The sequence below is a fragment of the Desmodus rotundus genome, chromosome 13 (genome assembly GCF_022682495.2).
Source record: "Desmodus rotundus isolate HL8 chromosome 13, HLdesRot8A.1, whole genome shotgun sequence".
NCBI lineage: Eukaryota > Metazoa > Chordata > Mammalia > Chiroptera > Phyllostomidae > Desmodus > Desmodus rotundus.
This window is the reverse complement of record NC_071399.1, coordinates 82,463,289-82,476,911: the sequence shown is the minus strand read 5'-3', so window position 1 is coordinate 82,476,911 and position 13,623 is coordinate 82,463,289.

Sequence of the window (13,623 nt, the reverse complement as noted above, 5' to 3'; positions counted from 1 at the left end):
CAACATATGGGCAGTGACTACCTAAATTTGACAATTAGAAGTAATCGATCATATTTTTAGAGAGAAATTCATTAAACTTTCCATCAGTAACTACAACAGTAAGAGAGACTTGAATTAGTTTGTCTATGTAATTAAAAGAAAAGTCTCGCGGATATTATCTGTCTCATCTAGTAAGTTATTCTTCAAAGTAGTGTCCTTCCTTAATGACATCTAGAGAAAGATACACTTAATATTAAAAACAAACAAAATGTAAAATAAAATATATGAAGTATAATTTTCTCTTTTCCTTAAATTTGCTTTAGTGTTGTTTATTGTCTGATCAATATGTGACCTACTTCTCTTCATCTGTTTCTAGAAAAAGAAAAAGCACAGAACAATCTAACATTATAATTTTGTTACCTTTTATTGCTTTTGTATAGAATATCCCTGTTACACATATTATTAATTTGACCAAACTTACTGAGCTGCTATTAAGTACCAAGAACAAAAAACATAAAATACTATAGTGAGTTATTTGAAAGCTTTAGGTCTATGTAAGGAGATAGATATTAATTGTGTAGGATCATTAAATAAATATAAAATTACCACTGTGATAAATAACTTGCAATGAAGTAAACACATCTAAATTACTACGAGACCATCCGATATAATGTTCCTTTTCTCATTAACATAGCTGCAAGAACTAGCAGGCAGTAAAAAGTGCTTTAAAATGCATCTAATTCATAGACATGATTGTTTGTCATTCAAGGGGGCTATTGTGTTCTTTCATAAAAACATTTAAAATATTTTGTCAGACATAAATCATTGATTTGCATTTCCCTTCTGATATACTTTCTGTATACAAGTTAATCTTTCATTGTAAAATTATTTAATTTATCCTCTGAAATTTTCTGGAAGAAACACATATTTACTTTTACAATAAAAGATAATAGCAAAATAAATATAACATATATGGTTTTGCAATATACACAACCCTCGAACATTGCTTTTTAAAACCCAGAATGCTGTATATAGAATTCCGAAACAGCCCCATACTGCTACTTGAAATAAGATAGTGTTACTATTACAAACCATAATAATACCTAAAAGTAATTTACCATTTGTCAAACTCTGTTCTTTATACACATTGAGTAATTTAATAATATGGCAAAGTTTTTTAAAAATTTATATTAGAGTTTACATCAAGATGTTGTGAAATACACTCACCAGTCCTTTCTTGCTAATCATTATTCTACATATGCAGCAGGAAAATAATCCCTTCAAAAGTGAATTTAAACATCCTTGGTAACTTTATTCTATTACTAAATGTTCTTATGGAAAAGTAAGAAAAAATGATGTTTTATTGTCATTCAAGAGGACAAGAAATTTTGAATAATTACATTATACATGAAATAACAACACAATTAAGTATCTTTTTTAAAAAGCCACTATAGCCCTGGCTGGCATAGCTCAGTGGATTCAGTGCAGGCCTATGAACCAAAGGTCACTGGCTCTATTCCCAGTCAGGGCACATGCCTGGGTTGCAGGCAAGGTCCCCAGTAGGGGGCGTGCAAGAGGCAACTACACAATGATGTATCTCTCCCTCACTTTCTCCTTCCCTTTCTCTCTCTCTAAAAATAAATAAATAATCTAAAAAATAAAAGAGCCACTATAGCTGAATTCAATAGAGACTATTTTAGCTATCTATAATTTTCCACAGCCAAGAAATCAAATTAATCTTATTTCTACTAATAAATTAAGGAATGTTTTCTTAATTTATTATGAATGTGCAGAGCATAAACATAGGTACATTTTGCAAGTATGATAACCAATCCCACCACTCCTTTAACATTATTTCTGTAAATGAAGACCTGTTAAGTACTCTGTGAGTGCAGATAAACAGCCTGTTTGCTCAAGAATTCTAGGAATAAACTTCAGAAGAAGCAGACTCTGACCTTCAGACATTATAGCTCTGGGATATCCTCTGACCTTCAACCAGTTATCCTGACAGACTGTGTGGACTTGCAGGCAGCACCCTCACCAGAGAACGCTCAGTCCCCTCCTCCTGGTTTCCCTCCTCCCTTCTCATAAAACCCCTGCCTGTACTGAGATGCTAACCTGATCTCTGCCCTGAGAGTCTGCCATCGTCTCAAGCTGCTGGCTCTCGAATAAACCTGCTTCCACAGGCCTCTGTTTCTTGATTATTGACTTTTCAGCAGCAGGCAGCTGAACCTGGGTTTGGTGTGAGTATTAACCAAAAGCATGAAGAGTCACTAACCGGCCTGGTGGAGGTAAATGGAATTTGAGAGTGATTTAAAGATGTGCAAGGAAGTATGTTGAATAATTTTTCCTGTAGTATTCATGTTTTGTTCAGTGTCTATGTAATTTCTATTATGTCCCCCCCAAATTACGAATTCATTAAGGCCAGGGACTCTTTTTAATTCTAGTAATTTTGAACTCTTACATTCAGAATAGTTAAATGAACTTTAAAAATTCATGTTCTCAGAGCCTCACCTTCAGAGATTCTGATTTATTAAGTGGACCTCTCAAAGTGGGAAACTAATAGGGACTGGGAAAATTTACGACATACTGGTTTAGTACTGATAGACCCAAAGGGGCTATAGCCCCAAAGCAAATGTACAAGTAAAATATTGTCTAAGAGAGCTGCTTGAGCAGAAGAGATGTTGCCTAGATGAGCAAACTCTTTCTCAAATAAATGGGCTTGCAGAAATTTTCTGAAGCAATGAGTGAAATTCTTTCTTGTTTTTAATTTTTAAATCTTCACTCAAGGATATGTTATTACTCATTTCGTTTTTTCAGAGGAAAGGAGAGAGTGAGAGAGAGAGAGAGAAATATCCATCGTTAATGTGAGACGGAAACATCAATTGGTTGTTTCCCATGCACGCCTACATCGGGGATCAAACCTGCAACATTTTGGTGTCTGGGACAACGATCCAACCAAATGTGCCACCTGGCCAGGGCAAAATTGTTTCTTGACTTGTAGTTTTATCTTCCTAGGCAGGAATTTCCTGGAACTAAATATTATATTGACACAAGCTACTTCAATTCTCAGTTTTTGTTAAGCTATGTGAATACAGGTGGTCTCAGTTCTTATCTCTTGGATAGATTCTTATATTTTTAGATAAAGATTTCAATTACTGGACAAATATAGGTTTTATACATTACTGCATTCCTATAACCATTTTTTCTTAGCAATATAACGTATTGGTTACATATTTTCATCACAGTAGTACATTTAAACTTTCTCCTTTTTTTTACTTTTTTTTAATTGATGTTCGAATACAATTGTCTCCATTTTCCCACCATCACTTCTCCCCGCCCTACCCATGCCCAACTCCCACCCTCGATCCCACACCCCCTTGGCTCCCTCCATGGTCCCCCATACATAAACATTTCTTACACTTTGCAAATTGCTTGACGTGTTGGTTCACTAGGAGTGTGAGACATTTTTCCGTTTCTCCTTTTCTTTAATATATCCCAAGGCTTTATGTTGTATTTCTTTGATTGCAATCAGTTTCCATATTTATGGACCTTTCATAATTCTTTCTCTGGGAATTTGTTATTGATAACAGTTTAACATATTTTAATATTTTCTTTCCTTAAATGTCTATATTCTTGTCATAGACATTTTAAGCTCTTGTCAACTGTAGCCCTACTTTTGCTCACCCTTATATATGAATACACTTATAGGTTTTGTTTGTTTTCTTCTTTATTGCTCCCTTTTCCGTGTCCTGGAAGAGCCCAGTTCAGAGTCACAGTTTCTCTCAGTAACTCACGGTCTCCCTCCTGCAACTATTTTGTAGTGACAGGGGCTGGCGGCCTGACCCAGGTTTACCTGGCTTCCTCTCTTCTTCCTCCCACTTCCGTGTACAAGTTCACAACTGTGTGCACCCTGGGTAAGCTGCCTGGTAATTAGTACATGGTGTGAACACAGCGGGGGGATCATACAACATTTTTTTTCTTCACCGTGGTCTTCAAGATCCTACATAATCTGAACTTCTATCGCTTCCCTTGACCTTACTTCAGGCATTTTCTCCCTCACACTCTGTTCTGTCCAAACAGCAAATATGTATGCACTTCAGGGTCTCCTACCTCAAACATTTTCTTTATATTTGCACAAATAAGCATCTCCATCACTGTATAATGGTCTTAATGTAAGTGGATTTATCTACCCATGATATTTAAATTAACTACTTTCCCCATCCCTTATCATATTACCCCAATATTACCCAATTTACTGTGCTCACAGATTTATTGTTTTCTAAAATTAACTGCTAAAATGAGAACTGATGTAGTGAGTAACATTTTTTTCAAGAAAAAAAACTCATCAACTACAATGCACACAATTCATGTTGGAATTGAACGAACAAGAATGCTATTTGCTACTCTTACAGAAGATGGAATAGAAAAGGTCTTCATTAGAAAATCCATGAGAGAAGACAAAATATAGTATAAAATGTGCAAGATTGGCAATCTATTGTAATAATTGTGTAATAAAATAGCAATGCTAATGGGGTTAAGCTAGACTCCTACAGATAGGACACTAACAGGATTCCTGCTTTTAAAGACATAGTTGGGATAGCAGGTCCATGCACTCTCCCATGTGGGCCTACTGGAAGCACAGAGCTGCGGAAACTTCCCACTGATGCTCCTTTTTCTTTTCAACTGCTGATGTTTTTATTCATCCAAGTGAATTAGACCTGTCAAATTCTAATTTTTCAGAATATGACTTCCAACTGAAAAAATTTACTTCCAAATTTGCCTCTTCCATGCAAAAGAAGTAGGTACATTGTGAGTTAAATGTTTATTCCCGTATGACTAAGTGGAAATTTTCCTTGAGTCTGTTCTTCCCAATAGTTCTTTGCTCCTCACACTGGGGCATTTAGATCATTTAATAATTTGTTAAACTTAGATATATGATTTATATATATTTATATAGAGGAATATGTCATCTTAGTTCCAGAAAGGAGAAAAATAAATGCAAGCCCAACAATACATTATCACCTTATTACAGTTATCAACTATTTAATATTATAAAAATATTGTTAAATGTTATTTTAATAAACATTCATAAATTCATTTTATAATACATATTATCTCTTAATTTAAATAGCAAAAGAAAATATATCCAATGTTTTTATTTTTTACATTGAATAAGAAAAATTGTTACTTTATAATTTAAATTTTAACTCAAATCTCCATAAAATGATTCTGGATATTTGAGGCAATACTTAAAAAAAACAAGCTGTATCTAGTAACCATTCCTGAAGACAATAGGAATGTACTAGCTGAATGATTCATCCTTACTGAGTACAGACACAATAAAAAAAATCCCCTAGTGGCATTGTTTGAATGCAGACTCATATATTTCATACCCAAAGGACTTGGCCATTTTTAATAGTTTAATTGAATGTAATCACATCATTTTTTTTAATTTACTTTAATCTAATATGTAACCTCCTAGGATTTTCTATTTAATTTTAACAAGTAATTTTAAAATAATATTGGAAATAGATTTTAATATTGAAATTCAATAAAATGTTTCTTTAAGATAACATTCTAATATAAAATCTCTGGTATTTAAATACTTAAAAAGAGTAGAGTAAAATGTAAAAATATTCAAGAATAGAAAGGACAAATACAGGAGGCATATGTAGCATCTGACAACGAATTGGGAAAACAATGTTCTTTTGCATCCATTAGATGTTCTGACAGAGAGTTTATAAGTCTGAACAATTTCAAGAGTTAAAAGAGTTAAGGGTCAAAGTTACAAGATATAGTCACTGAAGTTCCAGAAGATTCTCTACTGACATAATCCAATATCTTAAAATGCAACAAAACCACCACAACTGAAATCGCTGCTACCATCACAGGACCTTCTTTGGTGGTCTGGGATGTCCAGTTTGTGTCCCTGGCCTTGCCAGTGCCATCACATCACGCCGAGAAGCTCAGAGATGTCTGGCTACATTGTCGTTGTGTTGGCCCTAGACAAAAAACACCTGTCTCCTGTTAGCTGACTTGTGCCCTGCTTATGTTGCTGCCTTCCAGGCCTTCCATCCCTGATCTCTGTGTATTTTAAAACTTCCAATCTAAAATCTATATATATATAAATATATATACACACATATAAAGTACTCCAACTTACTCATGAAGCAAAACTTAACTATGATAGTTAAAACAATAAATATTTTATAAGAAAGAAAATGTATAAATTAGTCTAAGTTATGTCTATATATCTAAAATGTAAGCAACCCAAAATCTAACAATACGTTTTGCCTTATGTAACTAACCTTCCCCCCCCCACACAGATAAATAGAGATAATATCCTAGATGAACAAAAACTGCTTGGGGTCATCATCACGTTTTCAGTGTCTAAAAGAGTTCTGAGACCAAACTTGAGAACACACACTCTGCTGCAGATGTCTTGCCTGTGAGTCTTACAAATTTGTAAGCTGTGTTTTGTTCTCTCCATCAGTTTAGGTGTCAGGGATGATATATGTAGTAATTTGTAGAGTAGCAGAGCAAACATTGATGAGCTGACAGGTGTTAGATATATGCTACTTTTTTAAAGATGCTGTATTGCATCTGATTAAATTCACATTTCTGCTTCAGCAAGATATCTGTCTGTGCATACAGAAATGGGAAAAAAGGGTCTGTAATGAGAATGCTAAGTCTGTGTACCCTGAGGCTGTCACTGAAGAGCTGGAGTAAGATTGGTTATAAAAAAATAATTTATAAATTTCTGAGCCTCCAATCAGCAATGCCATAGTTACAGAGTTTAATGCTGGTATATGTAAATCAGGGCATAGTATATATTATTTTTCATGCTCCCAATTAAAATCACTGACATACTATTTACTGTAAGAATTCACTGTGAATAAAGCAGAATGTGGAACATACTCAAAGCAATGTTTTAAAGATTTTATTTGTTTTGAGAGGGAGAGGAAGGAAAGGAGAAAGGAGAAACAATGTTGGTTGCCTCTTGCTCACCCCCTACTGGGGACCTGGCTAGCAACTCTGGTATGTGTCCTGACTGGGAATTGAACTGGTGACCCTTTGGTTGGTAGGCCTGTGCTCAATCCACTAAGCTACGCCAGCCAGGGCAAAGCAATTTTAAGTTATTATGGGTCAATGCTCCCCTGATGCCTTCAGTTGGTGCTGCCTTAGCTCAGAACTTTGTCTCCTTTTCCAGGTGTAGCGTGATAATACCTACTGATACCATGATAGGCAACTACTTGTTATAAGAAAATGAAATGCTTTTATCTCCCAAAGCCCATGTTTCAGGACCTTCTCTCTCATATCATATCGGTACCCTGCTTATTGTGCCGAGAATGCCTTTCCATCTTGTACTTGAGATTGGGCTTGTAACCTGCTCACTAATATCTCCCAGACTGACAAATTCAAACTTGCAGTTATTTAGTGTGATGTAGCCATTGATAACCAGATGACCAGACAGAATACAAAGAATGGAGTTAGGGTTATTCATTTAGTATAAATAATGGATTAATTTTTAAATGGATATGAAACGTGAACTTTTTGAGTTTTGCCTCATCAGTTAGGTATAGGTTTTTGGTGACTGAGTACCATTAATATATTTTTTCTACTATGTTATTAGTATTGGATGATTTTTAAATATTGAAGTTTTATTACAGATTAATTTACTTTTATGAAAATCCTCACTTTCATAGTTTCATCTTAAAATTGGTTGTAAGCATATGAATAAAATGTGTCTTAATTTGTTTCTTAATTACTATACATGTGTATATATAACTAGTTAATTAGTTAATTAGTTAGAGAAACAATAGCCTACCTTTAACTTTAGATAAATCTCTCTGGAATTCTCACTAGCTTTATTATCATAATTTAACTTCCAAGTTCAACATTTATTCCAGGTCCCAAATTTCAATAAAATTTGCTCAGAAAGACCTAATTGAACATAAACATAATTTTCTTTTTGCTACAGTTCAACATCTATGATTGTTTTCCCACATTATTAAATAAACCCATTAAATAGCATTATCAATTCATGCATATTATCTCCTAATGTTGTATAACAGGAGCCCCCAAGCCAGGCCCAGGGACCGGTACTGGTCCACAGCCTGTTGGGAAGCTCACCTGAGCTCCGCCTCCTGGTAACCACGCCGCACCTCCCACAAAAGCAAAAGGGTTGGGGACCGCTCTTGTACAAGGACAGACTTAATTACCTATACCAACCAACTTCATTGGACGTTTACTTTACTTCTAATTTGTTGCAATTTTAAGTAATATAAGAATTGTAAATAATATATATGTTCGGTGTTTTCTCAAGTGTTACTTTATAGCTGCGGAATTACAGGGTTGTAAATTATTTCTTCAGATTAAATCCATGCAAGTGAAATTGTTTTGTCAAAAAGCCTTAAATTGTAAAAGTGTCCTCAAACAAGTGATGGCAATTTATACCAGTGAAAGAACAATATTAGAACATTAGTATATTAATAATATTTAAGACATTTCAATTATTTTTAGTTTTTTAATTTTCTATAATCTTGATTTGAGTGCTTTGATGTGAAGAAATGTTGAACTATATATTACTTCTTACATTTTTATCATATATATTTTAAAGTGTACAAGAACAATCCAGATCAAAAATGACATATATTTTCATACTTATCTTACTTGTATAACATATGATTATTTAATACATGTGATAATATCAAAAATATAAAATGGGGAACTAACTAATAATAATCTTTATACATATGCAAAACTTTCTGACTAGTTCAATGACAACTAAAATTGCTTTCTGTGCATTTTATTTTATTATTATTTTTACTCTCACCCAATGGCAATTTTCCATTGCTTTCAGAGAGAGAGAGAGGAAGAGAGAGAGGAAGGGGAAGACAGAAATATTGATGGTTGCCTCCCGTATGCACCAGGACTGATGATTGGCACCTGGCTGGCAGTCCCCCATGCCTGCGCCCTGACAGGGGATCAAGCCTGCAACCTCGGAATGTGCCCTGGCTGGAAATCAAATCCACCACCTTTCGGTTACAGGAGGACAATCCAACCAACTGTGCCGCACATGCCAGGGCCCGTGTATTGTTTGAAATACAGGAAAAGTCAAAACCACATTGTATGCAGTGATTTACACACAGTAACCATTCGTGTTGTGTTGTATGCAGCAGTTTGGATGCAGTCACAATCCACAAAAGAATTTAAATGTAGTGCTTTAAGTAAAGTAAAGTTAAATTAAACTAAAAAGAGTGACAGGAAAAGAAATATAACCAGACTCTGGACAAGAGAAAAGGAGAGGAGGAGCAACATCAGAGATTGAGATCCTTGGTCTGGGCTCCATGGACCCAGAGGTTCTATATTCCTAGAATGGGTTTCCACTCTTATGTGAGAAGAAAAAACAAACAAACAAAAAGAGAAGAGGCCCTAGATATGGGAAGAGTCAGATAGATCCTCAAGCCTTTTTTGAGGGCCCAATACATAAGGAGAAAATCAGCATTTCATACAGTTTGTTCTTACCCAAAAGGCCCAGGTACGTGGGAGAGGATGCTTGACTCAGAGAAACAACTCAGTAAACCTCCAGGCCCGAAATTCACTCAGCCAGTGGTCAACTGCAGAAGCCCAACCAAAATAACACCAGGACAACTGTAATTTACAGAGATGCATGTGTCTTTAGAGGAAGACCCCGAGTCAAGTCTCCTTCTGTCACTATGCCACGCAATGGCAGATGTTGTTTGCCAGGTGAGGGGATATCAAGGTTGTCCACAGCCTCACTCCTGCACAGAGGAGCAGACAAAAGTGCAGTAAACAGGAGTAAAAAGTGCAGTAACATGGGAGTAAAGAGGAAGCAAAGGGTGACTTTCCCACTGGTCGACTTGGATACGTGATTGATATTTATCGTTATCTATTTTTAAAGTCTTCTTTTGTATTACTGACTGTTTAGAGAATATGCTCTCTCAGAAGTTTACCATAAAAATGTAAATAAATAAATATAATTATTTTTACAGATGAGAAGATAAAATGAGAAGACAGGCAGAGAGAGATGAAGAATAAGAAGAGAAGAAAAAATTCAGTCATAAAAAATGAGAGAATGAAAAGTGAAGTAGAACTGGTGTTCATTGGCTTAATCTTGAGATATGTAATTACCTCAAGAATATACATTTTAAGTGACAAAATAAATTTTCATAAATGGATGTGAGCATTTAAACACATTACTTTCGCTATAGAAAAAAAATGGTCAAGAGTGGCAGTGAGGGATGAATATCATAATACAAAGGAAAATACGTTGAAATTATAGAGACTATTATTTCTTTTTAATGATAATACTCATCACAAATATAAATTGTTAAACATAACCAAAATCCACAGCATATTATGGCATTCTTTCTATCATCACTGTTAATATACACTTTGAATATATCTGCAGAGAGAGAGACAGAGAGAAAAAGAGCCACAGAGAGAAAGAGAGAGCAAGAGAGGGGCGCGCACACTTAATAACCACTCTGATCATGGCTCACAGCATGTTTTCAGCAGTAATTCTTTTCCTCACTCACAGCATGAGCTCTTTGCTCATGTTGAGTTGCTCTGCCTGAGGCCCCAGCAGGACATCAGGGGAGTGGGAAAGCCTCTCTTCTGCTCAGCAGGGACTCATGTTGCACTGCTTCCCTCTGCGCCTCTCTGTGTCCTCAGGACTTTTCCCCAGGCCCCGAGTGTGCACCAGCCCCTCTTTCATCTTTCTGCGGTTTTGCACTGTTTGCATTCCTTCCCCACACCCAAACCAGGTCAGGTGTTTCGAGGGTTTCTTTGATGCCCACAGATTGAGAGCAATAGATGGAAACCTAGAGGTAGTACTTTACATTTATTCATTAACAGAAATTTGTATAACTGTTCCATAAGCTATGTGATCTTAGACAAGTGACTTAGTAGCTAATTTTCTCAAATTTATCAACTAAGAATAAGGATAATAATAATAACACTTAATTGCTAATATGAAGATTGGAGTAATAATGTACTTTAATAAATTAACTTAAAATTCCGACACATGGTTATGCTCCAAAATGCCATATGGTGTGTACTGTACCCTCTACTTCTGGCTAAAGTATCAACAGACCTGCATCTTTCAGCCTTTCTTCCTCCTTCCACCGACATCCTCGCTTTCTACTTTCCTCAATAAACAAACATCTTGAAATAGCCCTCCACCATTTTAACTCTGCATATTTCTTATAAACATTTTCAAAATCTTTGAAGTGTCTGCTAAGGCATTTTACTTATGCTTTATAGAAACACTGCCATCTTTAACTTAACCCTCAAGCCAGATGAAATTGCCTGATGAGATGACCAGCCAAGAGGCCTATTTTCTCTCAGAGATGGGAGAGAGTTGAGCTTTCTAGCTTATGATGTAAAATTTCACTTGAGATTCCACATGAAAACTGAAACGTGCTGGTTACCTGAAAATGTGTTTAGGCTAAGGTGAAACTCTCCACCTGCCATTCGTCACCCGGAAAAAGGAAACAAAGCGATGATAACAACAAAATGTGTCTTGGAACTAAGAAAACCACATGGGTGGATCCCTTGGGTCGATGACTAAATCTCTGCTGTTCTCTATGTTACCCTGGGGCAGAAGTCTTGAGTTACAAATGAAGTAATTTCTGCGGGATTGCAAAGCACACGATCTGCATAGAGGCAACTTCGAAAACTACTAAGCACTGAGAGTGAAAAAAGAGACAGCGATGGTGAAAGCAGAATTCAAATCGAGATACGCTTATGAAGGAGAAAAAATAAAATGAAAGTAAATAAGTGAATAAAAATCAAATAAGTCCATCCACAGATGACTTTGTTACAGATGAAATAAAAATAATTGAATAATTTACAGAATCAGTATAAATAATTGCACATAGAATATTTAAGAAGACAGAGAAGCAATGCCCCTTTTTCAAAAGCCTTATTTTTTAAAAAAGAGACCTATAAAAGTGTTCCTTCGCCACAGATTTCAAGCTCCAATATCAGATAAAATACAACAGCCTTAAAACAACCTTTATCTCCCTTCTAGTTGCTTTGCTTTTCTGATTTGAACATGAACTGATAGATAATTTGCTACTGAAAAGGCTTCCAGAAAACAGAACCTTGGTGAATAAGTGCTGTGAATTGATTCTTGGTTATCTGCAGTTGTTTCTCTAATCTGACTAGATTTAAAGGTGTTATTGATCCTGTTCCTAGTACTCTTGATCCTGTCCCTAAAGGGACATGCAGTGGCAATTTATTGATTCAGATAATCATACCAGTATATTAATCAAGCAATGAAACGTTTATTTCCTATGCTTGCAATGTTGGGCTCTGATGGTGTTAGAGTTATTAATCCCAAGTCAGGGGCACTTCCACCAGGATGCGTGGCAATGGCTCCATGTATGTAAAAGTGGAGACTGTCACATACATGCTTTGGGCTCCTCAAGCCCGTGAGTCAACTTGGAAAGAAGGAGATTGTACTGGTGTTTGATTTTGATAATTGAGGCAGAATGAGGGTTGCTACTGTACAGTAGGGTAAGTAGGAATGTGTTTGGTATGCAGGAAAACTTTTAGGAGTGTTAGTATTCCTGTGTCTTGTGATTAAAGTCAACAGAAAACTATAATCATCCAAGTAGATGGAGTGTGGTTCATGCTCCAGGGATAAAGGCTTGAGTCATCCCAGTTGGAAAAATCCACAGTCAGCTGAGACTGTGGGTTGTAAAGTGTGGAAAGTGTAGACTGACACTTTCTACAGACAAAGACATATAGAATGGGCAGTGAGAGAAGGCAGTCATAAATACCAGCTATGACTATATAGTTGCAAAAACCATGACTGCAGTATTATCAGCAATTTGTTCTCATTTTAATATGCATACAATTGCTTGTGCATATATGTGCTATGACTTTGTTACATTAACATTTGTTAAGGAGAGCCCTGGACTGTTGGCTGGTCAGCTATGGATTAACAAAGAGTCGCAAGAGAAATTGAAGTGGAGGGGTTTATTGCTCACAGGTTCTAGAGGAACTACATGGCAAGTTCAAGGGTTCACATTGGTTCGATGGTTCACATTAACAAAGGTTAAGGCAGGGCTGAAGCCAAGCAAGAGACAGGACTTAGGGAAAACACCTTTATTAGGGCCCATGGGTGCAGTGTTTTGGGGTTCCCAGGCTAAGGCTGGATAGAACAATTCAAATAAAAAAGATTGGGGTTTTCTTAAGTTCCACAAGGGTCTTTTCTAAAGGGTGTACGAAGGGAAGGCCCTGAGAAGTACGGGGGAGTGTCAATCATCAGGTCTCTTGGGAAAGTCATTTCAGGAATTTACACGTAGTTGTGACTTTGTGGGCTGCTATCTAGGGCACATGCCAGCATGAGGGGACCAATACTAGTTTCAGTCCTAACAGACCACTTGGCCAAACAAATGGATGCTGATGTACCAACACCACAGAGTAACTTGGCTAAATGCCCAACATTGAATATATATAAGAATTTCTCCCCAAATTTTCCCACCAGCTACAGTAAAGTATGTTTACAGGAGTTAATTTTATATAAGAGCATTTAAATTACAGAGTAGTGAGATTCACGTAGAAAAATAACGAACACCAGCTAAAGGCGGAAGAGAGCTTTAGGAT